Source organism: Eubalaena glacialis, chromosome 6 (genome assembly GCF_028564815.1).
Source record: "Eubalaena glacialis isolate mEubGla1 chromosome 6, mEubGla1.1.hap2.+ XY, whole genome shotgun sequence".
In the NCBI taxonomy this organism is placed as follows: Eukaryota; Metazoa; Chordata; class Mammalia; order Artiodactyla; family Balaenidae; genus Eubalaena; species Eubalaena glacialis.
Window position 1 is genome coordinate 149,444,289 of NC_083721.1, and position 23,416 is coordinate 149,467,704.

Consider the following 23,416-nt stretch of genomic DNA (forward strand, 5'->3'; position numbering starts at 1 on the left):
ATCTTTTTTCACAATCTAGCTGGTTTCTGTGTTACGATTATAATTTTTATAAAGTGAGTTCCATACATAATGATATAAATAATTAAAAGAGATTAAATGAAATGTTCTATTAGGTGTTAAGAAATACACCATACCAGTTCCTACAATTAAAAAATACGAAAAAATACATAGGGAAACAAAAGCCATAACAAAATGAAAATACTAATGAAGTGACCACTGACAAAATTAGTCCTAACACAAACGTTATTTCTGTTTAATACCAGTGTCTATCTATGTGTCTATCATCCTATCAAAGACTGGTTTCTCAACAAATACAAGGCAAGTTCAATTAGACTATAAAGTGAAACTGGAAATTATTCAGATTTCATGAAATGAATTAAAATGATGAAGAACTGCTGAGATCACATTCCAAGCCACCAATAAACGAGAAAGCCAACAAGGATGACAACAGAATCGTTCTTCCAAGTGACTTGACTGTCAGAGGACTGAGAGAGGCCCTTGGAAAAACTGATGAAGCACCTTAATATTTTTTTTGTAAAAATGATGTGTTTATTATACTGTAAAAACCAAATATGCAGTAAAAAAATCTAATAATGTGTTGTCAGGCATACAAAAAATCATGCTAATGAAACACTCAATTTTCACTATCCTTCTAATTAGAACACTGTTTCAGTTATAGTAGAGATTTTCTTAACTGAGTTAAAATCAGGTTATTTTTCTATTCTTTGGTTTATTTTTTCATAATTTACTCTGTTTTATCCTAGTTTTCAGTGATTGCACTTTAAGGAGCCTTTTCATGGAATTATCCTCAGAGAATAAGTATCTACTATATATGAAATAAAAGTTTGTATAAAAATTATTAAAAATTTTAAATTACATAAAGCGATACAGATGGTTCTCTGTATTACCCTTGCTTAATGCTCAAATAGATGATTTTATATAAAGTGGTTCTGTGGTTATAGTATAAAGAATATCCAACAATATCTTCAATTTATAAAAAGTAATTTTTTCTGAGGAGTTCAAGTTGCTTCCTACAAAATTTACAAATTGACCCATTTAGAGCCTGAAATAACTCTTAATTTTATTTTTCTTCTCTAGCAAAGACTCACAGACTAAAATCCCAGAGGAATGACCACGGCAAATCCCAAGCTAGTAATTTTTCCAAATATAGTTACACCTCATTTATCCGACACCACTGGAGAATGAAGTATTAACTGGAAAATCCACCATGATTCTGAAGCTGGTCTTGACCACTTCCTCAGGAAGGCTTCATTATTCTTTCTTCTGTGCTCCTTAGTAGTATCTCTAGAACACACCCGATAACAATAATATTGTATTTGAATTATTTGCTTATGTGTTTATTGAACCATTACATAGCAGACTCTTTGAGGACGAAGAACATGTGTTTTACTCATCTTTGTGTCCACAACACTCAGTACAGGTCTGGCGCACAGTAGAAAAGCAATTAATCTCTGTCACGTAAGGAAGAGGGAGGTAGGGAGGAGGAAGGATTCAGACTTTTTTTTTTTTTTAACAGAAATCTTTCTCAATTACAGCACTCTCTCCTTTTTCCTAACAGAGTGAACTAAACATGCTTGGTAAAGTTTTTTGGATGACTGAGGGCCATAGTTGGGAACACTATCCCTCTGTGCTGTAATAAAGATGCTTTTCAGGGCTCTTCTGACTCCTAGGTTGATCTTTCCAGGAATTCATAACTGTGGTGGAATGAAGTGGGGATTCCCCTTGTAATTGGCAGGAGGAAAAACCAGGTGCCTAAGGATGTGAAACCAGCAACCTTAACCCGGAAGACAGTCCTGGACCCAAGTGCGGGCCTGGCTCCATGGCAGCTCAGAGGTCTTCTCTGTATTCCCACGTTCAGAGTTTAGAAAGTTAGTTCATGTTTAATTCCATTATCTGTGTTTCATAAAATTTCCCCTTCTAAATACATTGGAATTCCAAACTTTCAAAGTGTTCTCAAGAAGCAAGTGTAATTTTTGAATTAATTAAAATGCTTAATTATGTAAAAACCAAAAACATCTTCGTGCTGACTGAGAATTACCCAAAGATAAAAGCGTGTCATTTTGCAGTGTCCGGAGAAGGGCAAAAATGAAAAGTTCTGTTTCTTAAATAGTAGTTTTTAACAGCTACAAATGTTTATTTTGTAGATCAAGGTCCATTTCAAATATGCTACCATTAAAGCAGTTTCCAAAGTCCACAGATAACAGTTATAAAGGTCAAGAGAAGTTATTTAGAAATTACTTGTCATTTAATTCCAAAAGGAGGGAATGACCAGATAGTGCTTTGTTTTCTCAGAGAAGGAACTTGCCCAGTAGGCTACCACCAGCCCATCCATGCCTGACTTAGGCCCGAGGAACCGAGGTCATCTCTCCAGGGTGCACGGCCAGGTTACAGGTGTCTGTCCACACCCGCCAAGCCTGCCAGAATTGTGTTCTCAAAGCAAGTACTACACTTGAGCTGGCAGGACCAGTGCTCTGCCACTAGCTGTAGCAAGACCACGATCCTGAAAGAGTGAAGAAACATGAGCAAAGACACAAAAGTAGTAATTTGTCCAGAGTCTGTGAAAAGCAGCAAAGCATGAGCTCTGAAAGAAATGTGAGGCTGACCATGCTGAATAGTTGAAAGAGGCTGAAGGCAGAGCGGGGTCAGGTACGGCTCCTTCACCATCAGTTCCTTTGTCCCTGGCACTCCCACCCCCTCCCAAAGTGCAGAAACAGCAAAGCAAAAGGAAAAGAACAAGCACAAGGGTTCAGATTTTGCTTCTAAAATTTAGTGTCCTTGGGCAGTTTATTGACTATATCTGAGTCTCAGTTCTCACGGGGTTACAATAGGATTAAATGAGATACTGTGTGTAATAGGCAGGGTATTGTGCCCAACATAGGCAAGCACTCAATCCAGGATGGTTTGTGGCACGTTAACTTAAAGCATATGGTGTGCTTTTTTGCTTTTCTTAGAGACAAATGATTAGGTATTTAAAGACCTGTTTTCAGTTCCCTTGTGATATTCTGACAGCTACTTTGAAATAAAAGAGATAGATATAAACAAAACGAAAGTGATCTTGTTGTAAGCAAGACATTGTCTTTAACCATATAATTTAATAAATCACTTTGTAATTTATAGTTATAGAACAAGTGTATCAATTTGATTCTGACAGACTCATGTCCTTAAAAAAATCCTAAAATACAAGTGTCAACTATTCAGTTTTTTACAAAGGTACTTACCGATCCTGTCCATGGAGCTATTCAAAACTCATTTTCACCCTTTCTTTTAAAGAGGTTTGTTATATAGAATATTTTATCATGACAAACGTATTAGATGTTTCCACACTAATTTCATTGGCAGAGCTTAGTGAATTTTATGACCCATGGTACACAAAACTTGTTAAAAAAACTTACTGTTTATACTTTGCTCTGAGACGTTGATTCAGCAAGGCAGAATAACTACACTATTTACAGAGCTTTCTGTAAAAAACAGCTAGTAGCTAATTCAGAACCCCACAGAACAACAAAAGCCTACCGGGAGTATATAAATATTTTTCCAAGTGGTCCTACCATCAGTTTTGTGTCTCTTCTTAAAACAGATTTCTTTCTGTCTTTGAAGATGCAACAGTTTCAGAGGAGGACTTTCTACCTAAGTATAGGTGACATATGTTTAGGAATCAAGAGTCAGGCAGTGGTGCTAGAGTCATATCACTCCCCCCAGAGATAGAAACCTTCGGTGTCTCTAGTTCTTTTTCGTTATCTCTCCATTCAGTATATTTATTTTCTGAAAATCGTCCCTGGTGATTGAGAGCACTCATGTAGAATTAATGGCTTTAATGGAAAGGCTATGCTCCCAGACTCCTCAAATCTCTTTGGAATGTAATTTCACATATACAATTAAAACAGATAAAAAAATCCTAAATCTGCCTGTTATAATGGGTACTGCTGGGAATTGAAAAGGAATCAAATACTTAAATATTTTCTGTGGATATGCTTGCAGTCTCATTTGTGTGTGTGTGTATGTATACATATATACACACACATGTACACACTTCTCCGGGTACTGGCATTCTCAGGACTCAGTAAATGAAAGCTGGCCCTTTAGAGGAAGGAATTAAGTAAGTGATCAGCCAACAGGTAAGAAAAAAAGCACTTAGGGTAACAAACACTGTTACAGTTTCTTGCTTCCCAGAAGTCCGTATCAGCACATCAACTTTTCATTGCCCAAGCACGGTGTGCTGATGACTTAGTATTTATCCATTCTGGTTCCCTATTCCTTCTGGTCCATAGAAGGATTATGCTTTCCCCCTCCTTGCAGTTGAGCAAAACCGAGAGACAATTTCTGGCCAATGGGATTTGGGCCAGATGAAAGCCTTTAATTGCTAATTCGAGACTCTCCACTCTCTCCTTCCCTGCCATGGCAGTCATGGTAATAAGCTCAAAGCAGCCTGGATTACTAAGCTACTGATGTAGGAGTTATAGCCCAGGAGAATCACTCTGGTACACAGTCTCTGTGTGCAGTGAGAAATAAACCCTTGTTCTGTTAATTACTGAAGTTTTGATGTTTGTTATGCAGCATAACTTAGCTTGTCCTGATTGATAACAGAGATTTAATGTTTGTTTTTCCTCGGAGGGCTAGTTCCGCAAGCTACTTGGAGTTTGTGTGAGGTTTACTGAAAAGGGGAGATGAGTCTCAGGCAAACATTTTACAGAGTAAAGGGTACTGATGAGGAGTAGAGGAAAACTTTTAGGGGATATTCAAAACAAAGATGAGGTGGTGAAGTCAAGGAATATACTTGGGTATAGGAAGAAATGAAATAATCCACAAAAGTAAATTCTGGAGAAGAGTTTTCAGGGCACATATGAAAGTGAAGAATTTGTCTACAGTCTGTGTCAGTCTGACATGAGGATGAAGTCTTGGTTCTAACCTCACATCCCTCTTTGACTTCCCTAACAGCACTTAACCACAGACGCAGTCTGTGCAACTCTTGGGATTCATTTTTGAGCAAGCATGCAATATTAGTCTACTTCACAACCAAGATTTCTTTGTTAACAGTGACTCTTGCTCTGTAGGTGGCTGTCTAGCTCAAGCCCTTGATCATCTGACTACACTGGGTATATTCCATCCTGTTTCTTTACCGTCTTCCTGGCTTCTGACTCACTGCTTTCACCTGCTTCTAAGGACAGTCCAGAGACTATCTCTGCTGCTCAGAACTGGCAGCTTCACGCGTAAAACAAAAACTTTAAGAGGTGGCAGAATATCTAACAATAAAATTCAGAAAGTCTTAGATCATTCACATGAGAGCTAAAAAAATTTTCATGTAGTTGTAGAGGGTGCATATTGCTTACACTGCTTTATAGGGTTAGTAAACAGAGAGACATAAATGATAGCATGATATTTTTTATCCTTTAAAGGTAATGCTGTAGAAAAAGGAGGAGTCATAGCATTAATCATTCAGTACAGGTTTTATAGATCAGGAATTTTAATTTCTGTGGGGATTGTGACAGTATTATAGTTTGACGTTTTCTAGCATCAGAGGTCTAAATTGGCCAGTCCCAATCTAGGGTGTGCAAAAAAAAAGTAACTTTATTTTCTGAAGCGATCTCTTTCTAGTTCTCAGCTGCCATTCCCAATCATGGTATAAAACACACAAACTCGCCTTTTAAAAAAGTATCTCAGTATCTTCTCACTTGAAACACTTTCTTTTGACCAATTATTCAGTCTATAAAAATTTCTGCTCCTTTCTAGGGTTCTCCTCTCCCTCTTAATCAAGATGGCATTTGAGTACAGGGGAGGCATCCCCCCTCTTGCTGTGCTTCCAGTGATATCTTACATGGGCTTGACCTCTGGGCCTCCGGCCTGTCCTCACTGCCTCCACGGGGTCAGTAGGAAAGCTGTGGCAGGGGCTGCAAAGGCGCGCCGTTCTGTCTGTGTGTAGGAGATCTGCACTCAGCTGCCTTCGCCTCGCCCTGGAAACCACGTCAGTTTTAACCCTGCAGTTCCCTAAGCGCCTCCAGACTCTTTATCAGCACCTTGAAATCCTTGGTTGCTTTCTCTGCACTGCCCAGGAGTCTGTAGAGTCCTGTAAAAACTACCCTCTGGTCCGTCAGCCGGGAAAACCTTCCTCAGACTTCATTCCTCTGTCCATTACTTCTGGGCCACGATGGGCACAACACTTTGTCCCCAACAGGACTTTCTGAAAGGCTTGCAGTTTTTGCAGGCTCTTCCCCCAGAGAAGCCAAGCGACAGCCTGAAAATTTCGGGCTTACCCTTTAGCTTTTCTGAGCATCCTGTCTTGTTCCACCTCTTAGTGTGACAGTCAGGGAGGATGAAGGGAACTTGGTCCCTCCTCAGGACTGCCCCACGCTAGGCTCATCCACTCGGAATCTCTGTGTCCCCCAACCCTTCTGGACCTGGAAGGTGTGGAATTTTCTTTGCAGAGTATTTGGAATTACTCTTCTCACTATGATTATAATACAGTTAATCCTCCAAATTTATTTTTTCTTATGTAAAAACTAAGCTTTGGAAGTTCTTAGAAAACCTTTTAACCACTTGAAAGCCTGGCTTACAAAGCTTTGAACTTAAAAAAAAATCTATTTTCAAACTCAAAGTTAAGCTTCCCTGTTGGTAGGTGGCAATCCCGAGCAATAAGTTTCAGCCTTATAGGTTACTTAAGAATAGTCCTAATGGCAGGAGGGGGAGAGGGGCCGGGGTGGGAGGTGGAGTAAAGAGAGGGGAATAGCATGACTGAAAAAGAAAAGGTCGCTGGATAACGTTTAAGAAGCTACTATATTATCCTCAGTACTAATTGGCCATCAGAGAATGGTACCACTTCAGGGGAGTGGAGCCTCTGATTACAATTCTTTAGTACCCACAGTATCCAACTGTGGTCTCATATGTAACTTAGTTTTCTCCTTCAGGAAGCAGGTTGAGCCAGAAGTTTTCACGAATGAACCAAGTTTTCCAGAATATAATAAGGAAGTAATAGTGCTTTCTCCATAACTGTCCATGACTCTATGATGAGTTAAAAAGTAAAAGAAACTTACAGAAAACATGGATAAATTTTGTATTTTTCTAGTATTGTGAATAAAATTCTATTGGTGCTAAAGAACACCGCTAAATACAGTTTAGGGGTAGTATTTATATAAGAGAACATCTTATTAATTAATATGCAGTACATTACAGTCTTTAGTGAACAGTGAATGCCTTTATAAGTGTATATACATTTGTAGCTAGAACTTCACCAGCAGTCCGTCAAAGCAGTATCATGTCTCCACCAGTGGACTGCTTGCAGATCTTTGATAGCTAAATACATTTCACTGAAAGTTATGCCTTGATAGTTGGGTAAATGGCATTTTCAGCCTATGTGTGTTGATAGTATCTGAAAGCAAAATCTGGACCCAGTAGGTTAATTATAAGTGAAAGGTACTAATCTTTTATTATTCTAGGATATTAACAACTCATCTAAAAAGGCATTTGGCAAATGTGGGACAAATTTTCACATAGCTGACTATTTTATTTTAGTCAAATAAAGAATATTTGTTTTGTCTAACACAAGGCTTAACGTTTGTTGCAACTCAACAAGCTGCCGGGTTTTCTTTCACTATCAATTATTAGCTTTAAAATAAACACATAGTTAGAAACTACCTTTTAAGGAAGGGGGAAACCTGGAGTTAGCTAGGCTTAAAAATTATAAGGGAGTAGAATGCATCCCAACAGAACAATATATGAATCACACAAAACTGCTTTCTGTTACAGCACCTTGATCAGTTACATCAGCAACAGCTGAAAACCATTAGTTGCTGCTGGCTGCTCTTCATGAGATGCTTTCCTTCCTCTTCGGTATCCTGACATCAGTCTATCACTTTCCTACCCAAACAGTGCTTGGGGCTCTGCTATCTTTAAATAATTGAAAAGAATGAAAGAAAATATTTTAGTAATCAAAATGAGAACATCGGTATCTTGTTTATATATTAATCAAATGTGCAGCAGTAGCTGCTCAAAAAAGGATTTTAAAGAAAGTTTTATAAAGGTAATTTAAGTGCTTAACATGACAATTAAAAAAACCAATTTATCAGTTTAGCAGTCTCTACTTTTTGATGTCCGTAACCTTAACTTTTATATTTATTTTATTTTATTTTCCACGCTGCACAGCTTGCAGGATCTTAGTTCCCTGACCGGGGATTGAACCCGGGGCCATGGCAGTGAAAGCACTGAGTCCTAACCACTGGACCACCAGGGAACTCCCTGTAACTTTAATTTTTAAAATTTCAGTGACTTGTATTATTCTTCTACCCATTTTCTCACGTGACTATTAATTTTGTGAGTAGTCAGTGCTGTTAAGATGGAATTCAAGCTCATTTTTAGTTACATTTTAAAAAGTATTGGTTTAGAAATGTGACAGATTTCTGTATATTAATTTTGTATTCTGCAACTTTGCCAAATTCGTTGATGAGCTCTAGTAGTTTTCTGGTGACATCTTTAGGATTTTCTATCTATAGTATCAAGTCATCAGCAAACAGTGACAGTTTTACTTCTTCCTTTCCAATTTGGATTTCTTTTATTTCTCTTTCTTCTCTGATTGCCGTGGCTAGGACTTCCAAAACCATGTTGAATAAAAGAGTGGGCATCCTTGTCTTGTTCCTGATCTTAGAGGAAATGCTTTCAGTTTTTCACCATTGAGAACGATGTTGGCTGTGGGTTTGTCATATATGGCCTTTATTATGTTGAGGTATGTTCCCTCTTTGCCCACCTTCTGAAGAGTTGTTATCATAAATTGGTGTTGAATTTTATCAAAAGCTTTTTCTGCATCTATTGAGATGATCATATAGTTTTTATTCTTCAATTTATTAATGTGGTGTATCACATTGATTGATTTGCAGATGTTGAAAAATCCTTGCATCCCTGGGATAAATCCTACTTGATCATGGTGTATGAGCCTTTTAATGTATTGTTGGATTTGGTTTCCTAGTATTTTGTTGAGGATTTTTACATCTATGTCCATCAGTGATATTGGCCTGTGAAGTATCAGTAAGAGAAATTAAGGAAACAATCCCATTTACTGCTGCATCAAAAAGAATAAAATACTTAGGAATAAACCTACCTAAGGAGGCAAAAAATTTGTACTCTGAAAACTATGACACTGACGAAAGAAACTGGACATGACACAAACAGACGGAAAGCTATACTGTGTTCCTGGATTGGAAGAATCAATATTGTTACAGTGACCATACTACCCAAGACAGTATACAGATTCAGTGCAATCCCTATCAAAACACCAATGGCATTTTTCACAGAACTAGAACAAAAAATTTTTAAATTTGTATGAAAACACAAAAGACCCTGAATAGCCAAAACAATCTTGAGAAAGAAGAATGGAGCTGGAGAAATCATGCTCCCTGACTTCAGACTATACTGCAAAGCTACAGTAATCAAAACAGCATGGTACTGGCACAAAAACAGACATATAGAGCAATGGAACAGGATAGAGAGCCCAGAAATAAACCTATGCACTTATGGTCAATTAATCTACGACAGAGGAGGCCAGAATATACAATGGAGAAAAGACAAGACTCTTCAATAAGTGGTGCTGGGAAAACTGGACAGCTACATGTAAAAGAATGAAATTAGAACATTCTCTAACACCATATACAAAAATAAACTCAAAATAGATTAGAGACCTAAATGTAAGACTGAATACTGTAAGACTCCTAGAGGAAAACATAAATCGCAGCTATATTTTTTTGGATCCGTCTCCTAAAGGAAAGGAAATAAAAGCAAAAATAAACAAATGGGACCTAATTAAACTTAAAAGCTTTTGCACAGCAAAGAAAACCATCAACAAAACGAAAAGACAACCTACTGAATGGGAGAAAATATTTGCAAATGATATGACCAATAAGGGATTAATACCCAACATATATAAACAGCTCATACAACACTCAACATCAAAAACACAAACAACCTGATTGAAAAATGGGCAGAAAAACTGAATAGACATTTTTCCAAAGAGGAAATGCAGATGGCCAACAGGCACATGAAAAGATGCTCAACATCGCTAATTGTCAGGGAAATGCAAATCAAAACCACAATGAGATGTCACATCACACTTGTCAGAATGGCTATCATGGAACAAAAAACCCACAAATAACAAATGTTGGTTAGGATGTGGAGAAAAGAGAACCCTGGTACTCTATTAATGGGAATGCAAATTGACGCAGCCACTGTGGAAAACAGTATGGAGGTTTCTCAGAAAACTAAAAATAGAACTACATATGACCCAGTAGTTCCACTCCTGGATATATATCCCTCTAAAACACAAAAACACTCATCAGAAAAGATACATGCACCCTAGTGTTCATAGCAGCATTATTTACAGTTGCCAAGACATGGAAGCAACCTAAATGTCCATCAACAGAGGAATGGATAAAGATGATGTGGTACATATATACAGTAGAATATTAGTCAGCCATAGAATGAGATTGAAATAATGCCATTTGCAGCAACATGGATGGACTTAGAGATTGTCACACTAAGTGAAGTCAGACAGGGAAAGACAAATATCATATGATATTGCTTGCGTTTGGAATATTAAAAAAAAAAATGGTACAGATGAACTTATTTACAGAACTGAAACAGACTCACAGACTTAGAGAACAAACTTGTGGTTACCAGGGGGGACGAGGGTGGGGGTGGATAGATTGGGAGCTTGGGATTGACACATACACACTGCTATATGTAAAATAGATAACTAAAAAGGACCTACTGTATAGCACAGGGAACTCTGCTCAGTATTCTGTAATAAACTAAATGGGAAAAGAATTTCCAAAAGAATAAATACAGGTACGCGTATACCTGAATCACTGTGCTGTACACCCGAAAGTAACACAACATTGTTAGTCAACTATACTCCAATATTAAATAACAATTTTAAAAAATAAAGAAAGAAGTATTGGTTTTTGTAATAGTTACTGGGGTCCAAATTCTGAAGAACATTTTACCATGATATTTCTTAAGCCACAGAAAGTAAATGATACGTAACAAAATGATAAAGACAAAAAGCTGTGTTGCATCTACTGTGCCGAGAGCTACTAAACTCTCTACAGCATTGTCTTCATTAACCTGTGTTAAATTTTAATAGGCAATAGGAGTTTAGTACGGGGCATCCAGAAGACGGACCCCTCTCAGCCATCAAGACCTCACCGACCTAGCCCTCCCCGCCGTGTAGCTGGAGTGTCGTTCAGCCTTCTGTTTGCCACAGCCAGAGCTCCACTCAGTTTCCAAAGGTCAGTTGCAACTTAGTGCAGTTTTAGGCAGGTGGTCTCCACATCCAAGTGGATCGCAGTCGGTTAATCTCTAGTCAGAGGCAGAACTAGACCTGTGCGAGCAAGGGCAGCCATACTGACAGACACCTTGTGCTTAAGGGCGAACTTCCCTCCCCTGCTTCCAGGATCTCATGAGGATGTTGTTTCTACACTCCAGGGTTGCGGACTTGGCCGAGCGTCTGCAGCTGAGTTCGGAACAAGAAGACCTCACATAGGCAATGTTTTTTACTCTCCCCACCAACTTTTCTTTTTCAAAAAATTATTTCCTCATTTAATTAATGCATCCTCTCATTCATGAAACATTTATGCATCACTTAAGTGCTAGATGCTATGGTATATGAAATTTAATATTACAGTATCCACACTCAGAGGAGCACAGTCTAGAGGAAGAGACAGACATGTGAACAAACAATTGCAGGACTTCCCTGGTGGCACAGTGGTTAAGAATCCGCCTGCCAATGCAGGGGACATGGGTTCGAGCCCTGGGCCGGGAAGATCCCACATGCCACGGAGCAACTAAGCCCGTGCACCACAACTACGGAGCCTGCGCTCTAGAGCCCGCGAGCCACAACTACTGAAGCCTGCGTGCCTAGAGCCCGTGCTCCGCAACAAGAGAAGCCACCGCAATGAGAAGCCTGCACACCACAACAAAGAGTAGCCCCCGCTCGCCGCAGCTAGAGAAAGCCCGCGTGCAGCAACAAAGACCTAACGCAGCCAAAAATTAATAAATAAATTAATTAATTAATTTTTAAAAAAAATTGCAGAACAGTGTGATAAGACTAGAAGATTCTGGAATAAAGATCAAAGAGAATTCTTGTTTTCTTTAAAGAGATGTCTTTGAGAAGTATTTTTTAATATGTGTAAATCACCTTTAAATAATTTGCTGAGGATCCTACTGTGAAGACTGTCTCCAGTAAAGGGTGCATAGGCCGTCCTTACTCTGCATTTCTTTGCACTTTATCACTTGAACTTGGCTCACACCACGCTATCTCATTAATATCCATACTTTCATTCTCAGGTTTTCATCCTTTCACTTATTTCTTGCAGTGGTACCCTGCAGGAAGCAACTCGGAGACAGTGGGAAGTGATGGTAGGAGTGGAGGTGATTATACTCACTCACGTTAAGACGAACAAAAAAAGTTGTAGGGCATTAGCTTGCTTCATAACGTCTGCCCGAAATTACATGAATGACTAAGCGCAAAGAGTTTTGTGGCTCTGAGGCTTTTTTATATGTATGAGCTTTTGGTTTCTTTATTACAGATAGCAGGAGTTGGCCAACACGTGACCTCTGGGAAAGTTTTTCCGGAATGTTTTTTGACAGGTTTTTAAGTGTCTCTGAGGCTGAAAAGGGAGAGTGAGCTGGTGCCTCTGTTGTGAAATGTCAACAACCATTGAGAGGGAATGAAACTCTCTGAACCAAATAAATCAAAGCACTTATGTTTGAAGAAAAACAGGTTGAGCAACATCAATAACATGGTCAGACACCCCTAAATCGGCAGCTTTCTGATAAATCAGACCTGGAAAGAAAACTTGTGGAGTAATTAGCATAGTAAATCATTTGCCAATTTCAAGATTGTTCATTTGAAAACTAGTTTTGGTTGGTGTTTCTGGTGTTTAGATCTGTTTTTCAGTATAAAAGCAAAACAGTGTCATAAGCCCAAACCGGAAACTACTCAAGTGCCGCGAAGGTAGAGTGGATGGTTTATGATAGAGTCACATGTTGGATTACTACACAGCCATAAGAATGCATCAACGACAAGTGCGCAAACGTGGATGAACCCCACAAACAACATCGAGCAACGGAAGTCGGACGCAAGAGAGCGCGTGCTGTGTAATTGCGTCCGCGCACGGTCCCGAGCAGTCCAGGTTCAGCGGCGGTGTTGGACGTGCCTTCCGTTTAGAGGGGGCAGGAGGCAGCAACTGAAAGGGAGCCTAAGGCGCTGGCGGTGTTGCTTTGCTGGTCTGGGCACTGGTTAGACAGGTGTGTTCACTGCAGAAGCATTCTTCTGCCTGCATACTTCCACTCGCGCACTCTTCCGTATGCATGCTGTGCTTGGCAAAGGGTCACCTCCAAAGTAATATGCTTGTTCACTTCAGAAGAGTTTTGGAAAAGCAGAATATATTACCTGTTTAATCTTGCCTCTTGCGTTTACTTTCATTTAACGCTAAGCTGTAGCATATTCCCATGTCATTTAATATGTTTCATTGAAGGAACTTTAATACCTTCATTATTTTAAGATATTTTTGAAAGTAAGGAAATATTCATTGTATTCACTCACACATATACAAGTAGTAGGTAGGGTTGTAGCATAAAAACCACAGTTAAAAATCTGAGAGAGAATAACTTTTCTCTCCTTTTTCATGTTAGACCAGAAGGCTTATGCTGCTAAATGCAAAAGCACCATTCCCCCTACACAGCAACAGCAGTGATGGGAGAAAAGTTCTCCAAAGGAAATGCTTCCTTTTATAATTTGTCCTGAAATATCAGTTCTTTTAACTGTAAGACCTTGGTTGTTATAGTTTTCCACAGTTAAGAAGTAGGGAAAATAACATAAAAATGTATTCTTGGCCTTAAAGTTTATTAAGGGAAGTTTCCCCTTCCCTTTTCTATTAAATTCACCTCATCAACTCAGGCTGATTGATGCTAAATACTAATCTACCTTCCATAATATTTGCAAAAATATGAAAAAATATAAATATGTGTTTTGGGTGTCAGGAACAAGTCAGAAATCTAAAAATAAACACATAGGAATAAATAATAAAGTTGAATATAAATAAATACACTGGTACACTACAGAATTCACTGCGTTCTGCAGCCAGAGGCCTGGTTTATATAATGTTAAAATTCAGTTTTTATGACCATAGGCTGGTTCTCAAAATCTCACAGAGATTAAAATATGTGTTTATAAAGCAATGGAGAATATTATATGTAATCTAATCAGCTAAAACAAATTCTCCGTAATGCCTAGATTCCCCTTTGAATCTAAAGAGACATAAATAGTGTTACCATCAACACATTTTCTCCCTTACTAATCTAACCAAATTTGGCATTTCAAACCAAGTTTGTCTCTATTGTAAACAATAAATTTTAAAAAACATCTTAGGCAGGAAGTCAACAAATGTTTATTCCTTTTCACTTCCCTTACTATCAATTATTGTGTTTGTTTTATGGAACTGTATACACATAGTTTTTTAGTCTTTTGGTTTTTTCATACTTTTTACATCATCTCACTGATCCCTTTTGAGAGTTAAGATAGAATGATTTACAGCAGTGTTGTTTATTTTTCATAAGGAGGAAATTTTGGCCAGATGTGTTTCCAAATAAATAGTGTGATCAATGATTACACTATTAAAATCATTGAGGCATTTTTAGAAAAGAAAAAACGGGAAAGAAAGGAAGGAAAAGGGCAAAGGTCATGAATTAGAATATAGCTTATGCAGGTAAGAGTAGCTGTGCGGGACATAGTTTTATAATGCTGCCTTTTGTTTCTGTTCGCAGCTGTCAGATGGTTTAGATGCTAGTAAAATGTAGGCTTATACCTAAGCTTACCTGTGCTTAAATGTTTAGCTTGTGGTCTTTTACATTGAAGGTAAAGGGCACAAGTAGAAAAATATGTATATTATACATAAACTACCAGGGTTCCTAAGTCCAAAATAAGACCTACGATGCCCTGCAGGTAGAATCTCAACAGTGTAGCTTTGAATGACTATACTTTAGTTTCCTTATCCATAAAATGGGGATAAGGCTATTACCTAAAATTATAAAGATTAAATGAGTTCATACATATCAATCACTTAAAGTAGTGCCTGGCACACAGGAAGTGCTCTGTAGAAGTTCACCATCATTACTACAATTGACCTCATGACCAATAAGACAGTTTGTGGCTTCTAGCATGCCTGTAGTCCTGCTGCCAATATTTAATGCCGCAGTCTGTTGGAAAAATGGAACTTTAGGCTATGAGCAAGACTTACGTCCCCATCCACAATGCAGGGACTCTGCGAGCATGTTATTCTTGGAACCATGGTCCGTATTTCAAAAGAAACACTCATCATTTTTGTGATAAAGTTAATTTGACTTACTCATTTGTATAGTCAGAAGGGTCTACAAATAAGCTAAATAAAAGTGTCCCTTGGGCTTCCCTGGTGGCGCAGTGGTTGAGAATCTGCCTGCCAATGCAGGGGACACAGGTTCGAGCCCTGGTCTGGGAAGATCCCACATGCCGCGGAGCAACTGGGCCCGTGAGCCACAATTACTGAGCCTGCGCATCTGGAGCCTGTGCTCCGCAACAAGAGAGGCCGCGATAGTGAGAGGCCTGTGCACCGCGATGAAGAGTGGCCCCCGCTTGCCACAACTGGAGAAAGCCCTCGCACAGAAACAAAGACCCAACACAGCCATAAATAAATAAAAATTAAAAAAAAAAAAAAGTGTCCCCCTGGTGTTGCTGGCGGTGAGGAGCTGCCATGAAAGATAAGGGCATACACAACAGAAGTGTAGGAAGTGAGGATGTAGAGTAGGATGGGGAGGTGCACTGCTGGTTAAAGGTAAATGAGTGCTGTATGTATCTGCCCTAAAGATCCCATGAACCTAAGCATCCTTTTCTCAAGTTCCCACTCTCAGTTATTCACAGGGTTAACACGCATACCCACCATTCCCAGCCCTTAGTCTTCCCTGTTCTGACCTATGTACAGGCTACACGAGGACATTTATTTCCCATACAGGCCAGGAAGGGTTTTCAGGACTAGAGATTTTACGTCGTTTTGAAAATTCTTACCGTGTACCCCTCTAGGATGGTTCCTCAGAAAAACAGTACCTTCCATGTGTTTTGTTTCCCTAACATTTTGAAACATGTATTGTAGTCTAGTTATGTACGTTTATATTAAGGAGGGTTAGGTGTGATTATGTACTTAATAATGACAACCTGTAATTATTTTTGTGATCATCAGCTGTTCAGATTTCGTGTTTGTTTTTCAAGAGCATGACAGGCACTCGCAGTTGCTTGCCACACGTGCCACAACTACTGAACCCATGCACCACAACTACTGAGCCCGTGCACCACAACTACTGAGCCTGTGCACCACAACTAGAGGGAGAAGCCTGCACACCACAGCGAAAGATCCTGTGTGCCGCAACTAAGACCTGACACAGCCAAAACTAAAATAAATAAATATTTTTTAAAAAGATCATGGTGCATAGTAGATGCAAATTATTTTTGCTCAGTTGTCGAAAACCAGTTTATAAGTACTCTGTATTTTAGCTAAAATCTCAATGTAAATAAATATTGACGATTTTGAGCACTGAAACCCTGATTACCAAATACACAAAAATATTTTTTTAAAGAGTAATGGCTCTTCAGAAATTCAGCACAATGTGTACATCCTTTATTCATTACAGTGTTGTAGGAAATGTGGAGCCTGACAGAACTAGGTTCACATGTGGCCTCCAGTATGTTAACTATACGACCCCAGCGAAACAGTTAAGCTTCTGGGCCTCATCTTATCTGCATGTTAAATGTTAAATGGCTGACAACTCACAGTATTATCCAAATATTGAAAGATTTTTAATGTATTCCTTTTTTTTGTCCTAACCCCTTTTCTGTAAATATTTCAATATACACAGTTATTCCCAATAATTAAGAATAAACTAAAACAGGGACTTCCCCGGTGGCACAGTGGTTAAGAATCCGCCTGCCAGTGCAGGGGATACGGGTTCGAACCCTGGTCCGGGAAGATCCCACATGCCGCGGAGCAGCTAAGCCCGTGCGCCACAGCTACTGAGCCTGTGCTCTAGAGCCTGTGAGCCACAACTACTGAGCCTGCGCTCTAGAGCCTGCGAGCCTAGAGCCCGTGCTCCGCAACAAGAGAAGCCACCGCATTGAGAAGCCCGTGCACCGCAACGAAGAGTGGCCCCGCTCGACGCAACTAGAGAAAGCCCACGCGCAGCAATGAAGACCCAATGCAGCCATAAATAAACAAACAAATAAATAAATAAAAGATTTACTCTCAGCAACTTTCATTTATAACATACCTCAGTGTTAATTATATTTATCATGTTGTACATTGCATCCCTAGTACTTATTGTTCTTATACCTGGAAGTTTCTAGTACCTTTGGACCACCTTCATCCGATTCACCCTCCCCACCCTTCACCCCATCTGGGAACCACAAATCTGATCTCTTCTTCTATGAATTTGTTTGTTTTCGAAGTATAATTGGCTTAGAACACTATGTTAGTTCCTGGTATGCAGCATAGAGATGCAGTATTTCTATACATTTCAAAACAAATCACTATGATAATTCTAGTTACAATATGTCACCATACAAGATATTATATAGTTACTGACTATATTCCCCACACTGTACGTTTCAAACCCATGACTCATTTATTTTGCAACTGGAAGTTTGCACCCCTTAATTTCCCTCACCTATTTCTTTCCCCTCCGCTACAATCTCCACCACCTGTTTTTTCTCTGTATCTATAACTCTGTTTCTATTTTGTTATGTTTGTTCATTTTGTGTGTGTGTGTGTGTGTATGTGTGTGTGTTTTGGATTTCATAAATAAGTAAAATCATGCAGTATTGTCTTTCAATGTCTGACTTATTTCACTTAGCGTAATACCCATAGGTCCATCATGTTGTTATAAAGATAAGATTCTGTTCTTTTTTGTGACTAATATTCCATTGTATATATGCAACACATCTTCTTTATCCATTCATCTATTAATGTGCACTTAGGTTGCGTCCATATCTTGGCTATTGTAAATAATGCTGCAGTGAACATAGGGGTGCATATATCTTTCTGAATTGGTGTTTTCATTTTCTTCAGATAAATACCCAGGAGTGGAATTGCTGGATCTTATGGTAGTTCTATTTTTAATTTTTTGAGGTACCTCCATATTGTTTTCCATAGTGGATGCACCAATTTAGAGCCCCACCAGCAGTGCACGAGGGTTCCCTTTTCTCCACATCCTCACCAACATTTATTATTTATTGTCTTTTTGATAATAGTCATTCTGACAGATGTGAGGTGATATCCCATTGTGGTTTTGATTTGCTTTTCCCTGATGATTAGTGATGTTGAGTACCTTTTCATGTGCCAATGGCCATCTGTATGTCTTCTTAGGAAAAATGTCTATTTATATCCTCTACTCACTTTTTAATTGGATTGTTTGCTTTTTTGGTGTTGAGTTGTATGAGTTTTTGGTATATTACGGATATTAGCCCCTTATGGGCTATATCATTTGAAAATGTATTCTCCCATTCAGCAGGTGGCCTTTTCATTTTGTTAATAATTTTCTTCACTGTGCATATTTGTTTATTTTGACTTTTGTTTCCTTTGCCTGAGGAGACATATCCAAGAAAATATTACTAAGACCGACGTCAAGGGCTGTTTTTTCCCCATTGTATATTTTTGCCTCCTTTCATTGTGATTTTAGTCTCTGTTTCATTTATTTCTGCTTTGATCTTTATGACTTTTTTCCTTCTACTAACTTCGGGTTTGTTTTTTCTTCTTTTTCTAGTTCTTTTAGGTGTAAGGTTAGGTAGTTTATTTGAGATTTTTCTTGTTTCCTGAGGTCAGCTTGTATCACTGTAACCTTTCCTCTTAGAACTGCTTTTGCTGTGCTCCATAGGTTTTGGATTGTCGTATTTTCTTTTTCATTTGTCTCTAGGTATTTTTAAATTTCCTGTTTGATTTCTTCAGTGGTCCATTGGTTGTTTACTAGCATCTTGTTTAGTCTTCATGTCTTTGTGTTTTTTGTAGTTTATTTCTTGTAGTTGATTTTTAGTCTCATACTATTAAGGTTGGAAAAGATGCTTGATGTGATTTCAGTTTTCTTAATTTTACTGAGACTTGTTTTGTGACCAAGTATGTGATCTGTCCTGGACAACGTTCCATGTGCACTTGAAAAGAATGTGTATTCTGCTGCTTTTGGATGGAGTGTTCTATATATATATCTGTTAAGTCCATTTGGTCTAATGTGTCATTTAAGGCAAATGTTTTCTTATTGATGTTCTGTTTGGTGATTTGTGCATTGATCTAAGTGGGGTGTTAAAGTCCCCTACTATTATATGTTACTGCCAATTTCTCACTTTGTATCTGTTAATATTTGCTTTATGTATTTAGGTGCTCCTATGTTGGGGGCATATATATATTTACAATTGTTATATCATCTTCTTGGATTGATCCCCTGATTGTTATGTATTGTTCTTCTTTGTCTCCTGTAATAGTCTTTGTTTTAAAGTCTCTTTTGTCTATGTATTGCTACCCTGGTTTTCTTTTCATTTCCATTTGCATGGAATACCTTTTTCCATCCCCTCACTTGCAGTCTGTTTGTGTCTTTAGATCTGAAGTGAGGTTCCTATAGGCATTTATATGGGTCTTTGTTCTGCATGGTTTCTTCTGTTGTGGTGGGTTGACTACTGTGGGCAGTCTGGTAGGTGTGGCTGGCCCCTTGTCTGGTTGCTTGCCAGGCCTTGTCTTTTGCAGAGTCCGTTGACCACTGGTGGGAGGGGCAGGTTCACAAGGCAGCTGATTACAGGTCCCCAGGGATCCTGGGGTTAGTGCTAACCCATGGGTGGACAGAGCCAGGTTCTGGGGTTGGTGGTTGTGGGGCTGGGGTTCCCAGCTCTGGTGTTGTCCTGCTGGTGGGTGGATCCAGTTCCTGACATGGCTGGCTTCAGGGTCCAGGGTGTCCCAAAGCTGGTGACAGCCCACTCGTGAGTTGAACTGAATCTGGGGCTCTTGGCTGAGGGCTCCAAGGTGTCCCAGGGCTGGTGTCGGCCTGCTGGTAGGCGGGGTCAGGCCCAGAGTGGGGTTCCTGGATTGGTGCTGGCCCTCTGGTGAGTGAATTGGGTTATGACTTGGCAGGTTGTAGAGCTACAGTCGTCCTGCAGCTGGTGTCTGCCTTGTGGTGGGTGGGGCTGATCCCAGGGGGTCCTGAGACGGGTACCTGCATACTGGTGGGTGAGGTTGGTCTCTGGGCTAGTGCTGGCCCACTGGCAGCTGGAACCAGGTCCCAGGGTATCTGACTGCAGGGCCCTGGTGACCCTGGGGCTAGTGCTGGCACAGTGGTGTTTGGGACTGGATCTTTGGCCCTCTGTTGGACGGGGTGGTGTACTGTGGAACCTGTGGGCTTAGGGGGTCTGCAGGCAGCAGGCCTGCTGGTGGGTGGGTCTGTGTCCCTACCCACCCAGGAGGTGTCCCAGTACTGGTGCCGGCAGGTTGGTGATCAGGGCGTGGTCCCAGTGTTAATAAGCTGGAAGGATTCCACAGTGGCACCTGCCAGCACCAGTGTCCACGTGGTAGAACGAGCTCCACAAATGCCTGCTGCCTGTGTCTCTGCCCCCAGGGGGAGCTCCTGTTGCCTCCTGCCTCTCTGGGAGGCTAAGATCAGCAGGGGGTCTGACCCAGGCTCCTTTCAATTTACTGCTTCTGCCCTGGGTTCTGGAGTGTGTGAGATTTTGTGTGTGCCCTTTAAGAGTGGAGTCTCTGTTTCGCACAGACCTCTGGGTCTCCCAGAAGTAAGCCCTGCTGGCCTTCAAAGCCAAACATTCTGGGGACTTGTCTTCCCAGTGCAGAGCCCCCATGGGCTGTGGAGCCCAGTGTGGGGCTCAGACCCCTTGCTTCTTGAGGAGAACCTCTCAAATTGTGATTATCCTTCCTTTGTGGGTCACCCATCCAGGGGTGTGGGTCTTGACTATACAGCATCTCCACTTCTCTTACCCATCTTATTGTGGTTTCTTCTTTATACCTTAATTTGTAGAAGATGTTTTCTGCCAGTCTTGGTCTTTCTCATCAGTAGTTGCTCTGTAAATAGTTGTAATGTTTGTGTACCTGTGAGAGACAGTGAGCTCAGGGTTTTCCTGCTCCACCATCTTGACTGCCAGGTCCACTATTGCCAGTCTTATCCATCTTGGTCATTTATGGCACCTCCCAGAAGAAATCTGCAGTCATCTTTTCTCACACTTACCAAGTTTTGTTCGTTGTATCTCCCAGGAGCTTTCAGGCTGCTTACTTCTTTTCTCCCCACCCTACTGCATCTCTCAGCTGAACCACTGGCATACCCTTCTGGTAAATCTCCCCACAGCCAATTTTGCTCCTCTCCAGTTCAAAGACTGAGCCAGTGATCCTTTAAATGTACAAATCTAATCATTTACCTTTTGATTTTTGATGGCTTTCTCTGTGTTTCAGGTGAAGTCTGAAATCTTCAACATAGCCTAAAACACCTTGCATGATCTACCTTCTCCCCACCTTCCTAGCCTCAAGGCATGCAGTATTCCCTCCCCTTATTCTCTCTGTTCCATCTTTATTAACCCTCTTTGAGTTCCTCTTTTACATGCCAGGTGTTGCATATGCTGTTTCCACTACCCTAAGAGTGCTCCTTTTCCCTGTGTCCCCCTTACTCCTGCTAACTTCTAAATGCCATTCAAGTCTCAAATATCATTTTCTTAGTAAAGTTGTCCCTGAATTCCCAGTCTGGATTAGACTACCGTGCCAAACCATCCCAAAGCACTTGGCATTTCTCAGTGGCAGTTTATACTAAACACATTTGTAATTATGTCTTCTAAGTGGGCTTTCCGGGCTAGATTATATACTTCTTAAAGGAATGGATTTTGCCTGTATGCACAGTGTTATGTTCTCTGTGCCTGAAACAGTGTACATATAGCACGAAAACAGGGCTCATATGGAATGAATGCCTAAATTAACGAACCAAAAGTATTTTTGAAAAATGTTAGGTAGATACTGAAACCATATCATGATTAATAACTACCAGCAATACATAAAAAGTAACCTTTGTACAATTTTTATGGATACAGAGACTTCTGGATCCTTTCTGCTGCATTATAGTACCTTACTATGTTGGAACTACCAATATAAGGTAGTAATCCAGCAAATGGAGAAAGGTTAAAATTGGTTTATACAATGAGTCTAGAACCATAAAAAATAATTTTTTAAAAAGCCTAAAATCCTAACACATAATAAAAATAATCTCATCAATTCTTCCTCTCTCAAAAGTTCATTATTAGATTTTGCTAACCATCACTCATTTTAAATCTAGCTGCTTTGAGTTATCCAGTATCTAGGTTAGCCTGCTTTGTGTCCTTGATGCAGTTTTACATTTAAGATAAATTTATGTTGGCTTAAACATTAATACAAAAACCAATCTGTTTAAATGAGATGGTGATTGGAAATTTTGAGATGTTTTGTTACTGGCATTGATTTTGTATTTCCAGTTCAGTTGACTCTGACAGAAGTTTTCCTATCATGTGATTGAAGAAAACTGTGACCAAGTATAAATGGGTCCTTAAATGTATTTTCATATCAAAATAATTTGATTTGTCTTTAGGAATTTGAGAAAGGTTGTGACTTTTAATCTTGTAGGTACTTATAAAATCAGATCCTGTTTTATTTCTCAGGAAGTGACATATGAGAAGGACTATAGTTTATTACAACTGTTTGGGTTTTTTTTCTCCCTCCTTTTCTTCTCCTTTCTTTTTTCTTTTTGGTACAATTATTTCCCTTCACCTTGGGTTGCTTAAACCAACATATTAGCAAACTAGTGATTTCAAAACCAGAATATAAAAAGTAAACAATCTTAATTCTTATAGAAGTAAAAAAACAGTATTCCTCTCTCGTTTTACTAATAAGTGAAAATGAGACAGTCTTGTTCAAGAGCACATCTGTCAAAAAAGGATGAACCAATCTTGCTTTAATCACTGATGGCTGAGAATGATGAAGTATACTGAGGCATCAGTGAGGCTTACACTACCTACTATGTCACCAAATTTTTGAGCAAATAGCTAACTCAAAAACTACCTTTTACCCTGTTCATAAGAATTATTGACTTCTGAATAAAACCATTAGTTATAAAATTTAATTTCACTACAGTGCATAAAATTTTTAATGCATTAATATATACTTTGCTTTGTTAGAAATAAGCAGACTACACATTCACTTTTATTTCACCCAGATGTAAAACAAGTAAAGATAATGAGCTTCAAGGGACAATGTTTTACTATACTTGATGTTATTACTCTAGACATTTACTGTGGATTAAAGCTAAGTGTCAGGTATAATGTGAAAGCAAGCCTAAT

The 23,416-nt window shown here is 39.4% G+C and overlaps 1 protein-coding gene across 2 annotated transcripts in view; it reads left to right on the forward strand.

Annotated features, from left to right (window-relative positions):
• Positions 1–23,416, forward strand: part of LOC133093739 (ubiquitin-conjugating enzyme E2 E2) — a 364,710-nt gene that overhangs the window by 127,075 nt on the left and 214,219 nt on the right. The window lies entirely within an intron of this gene.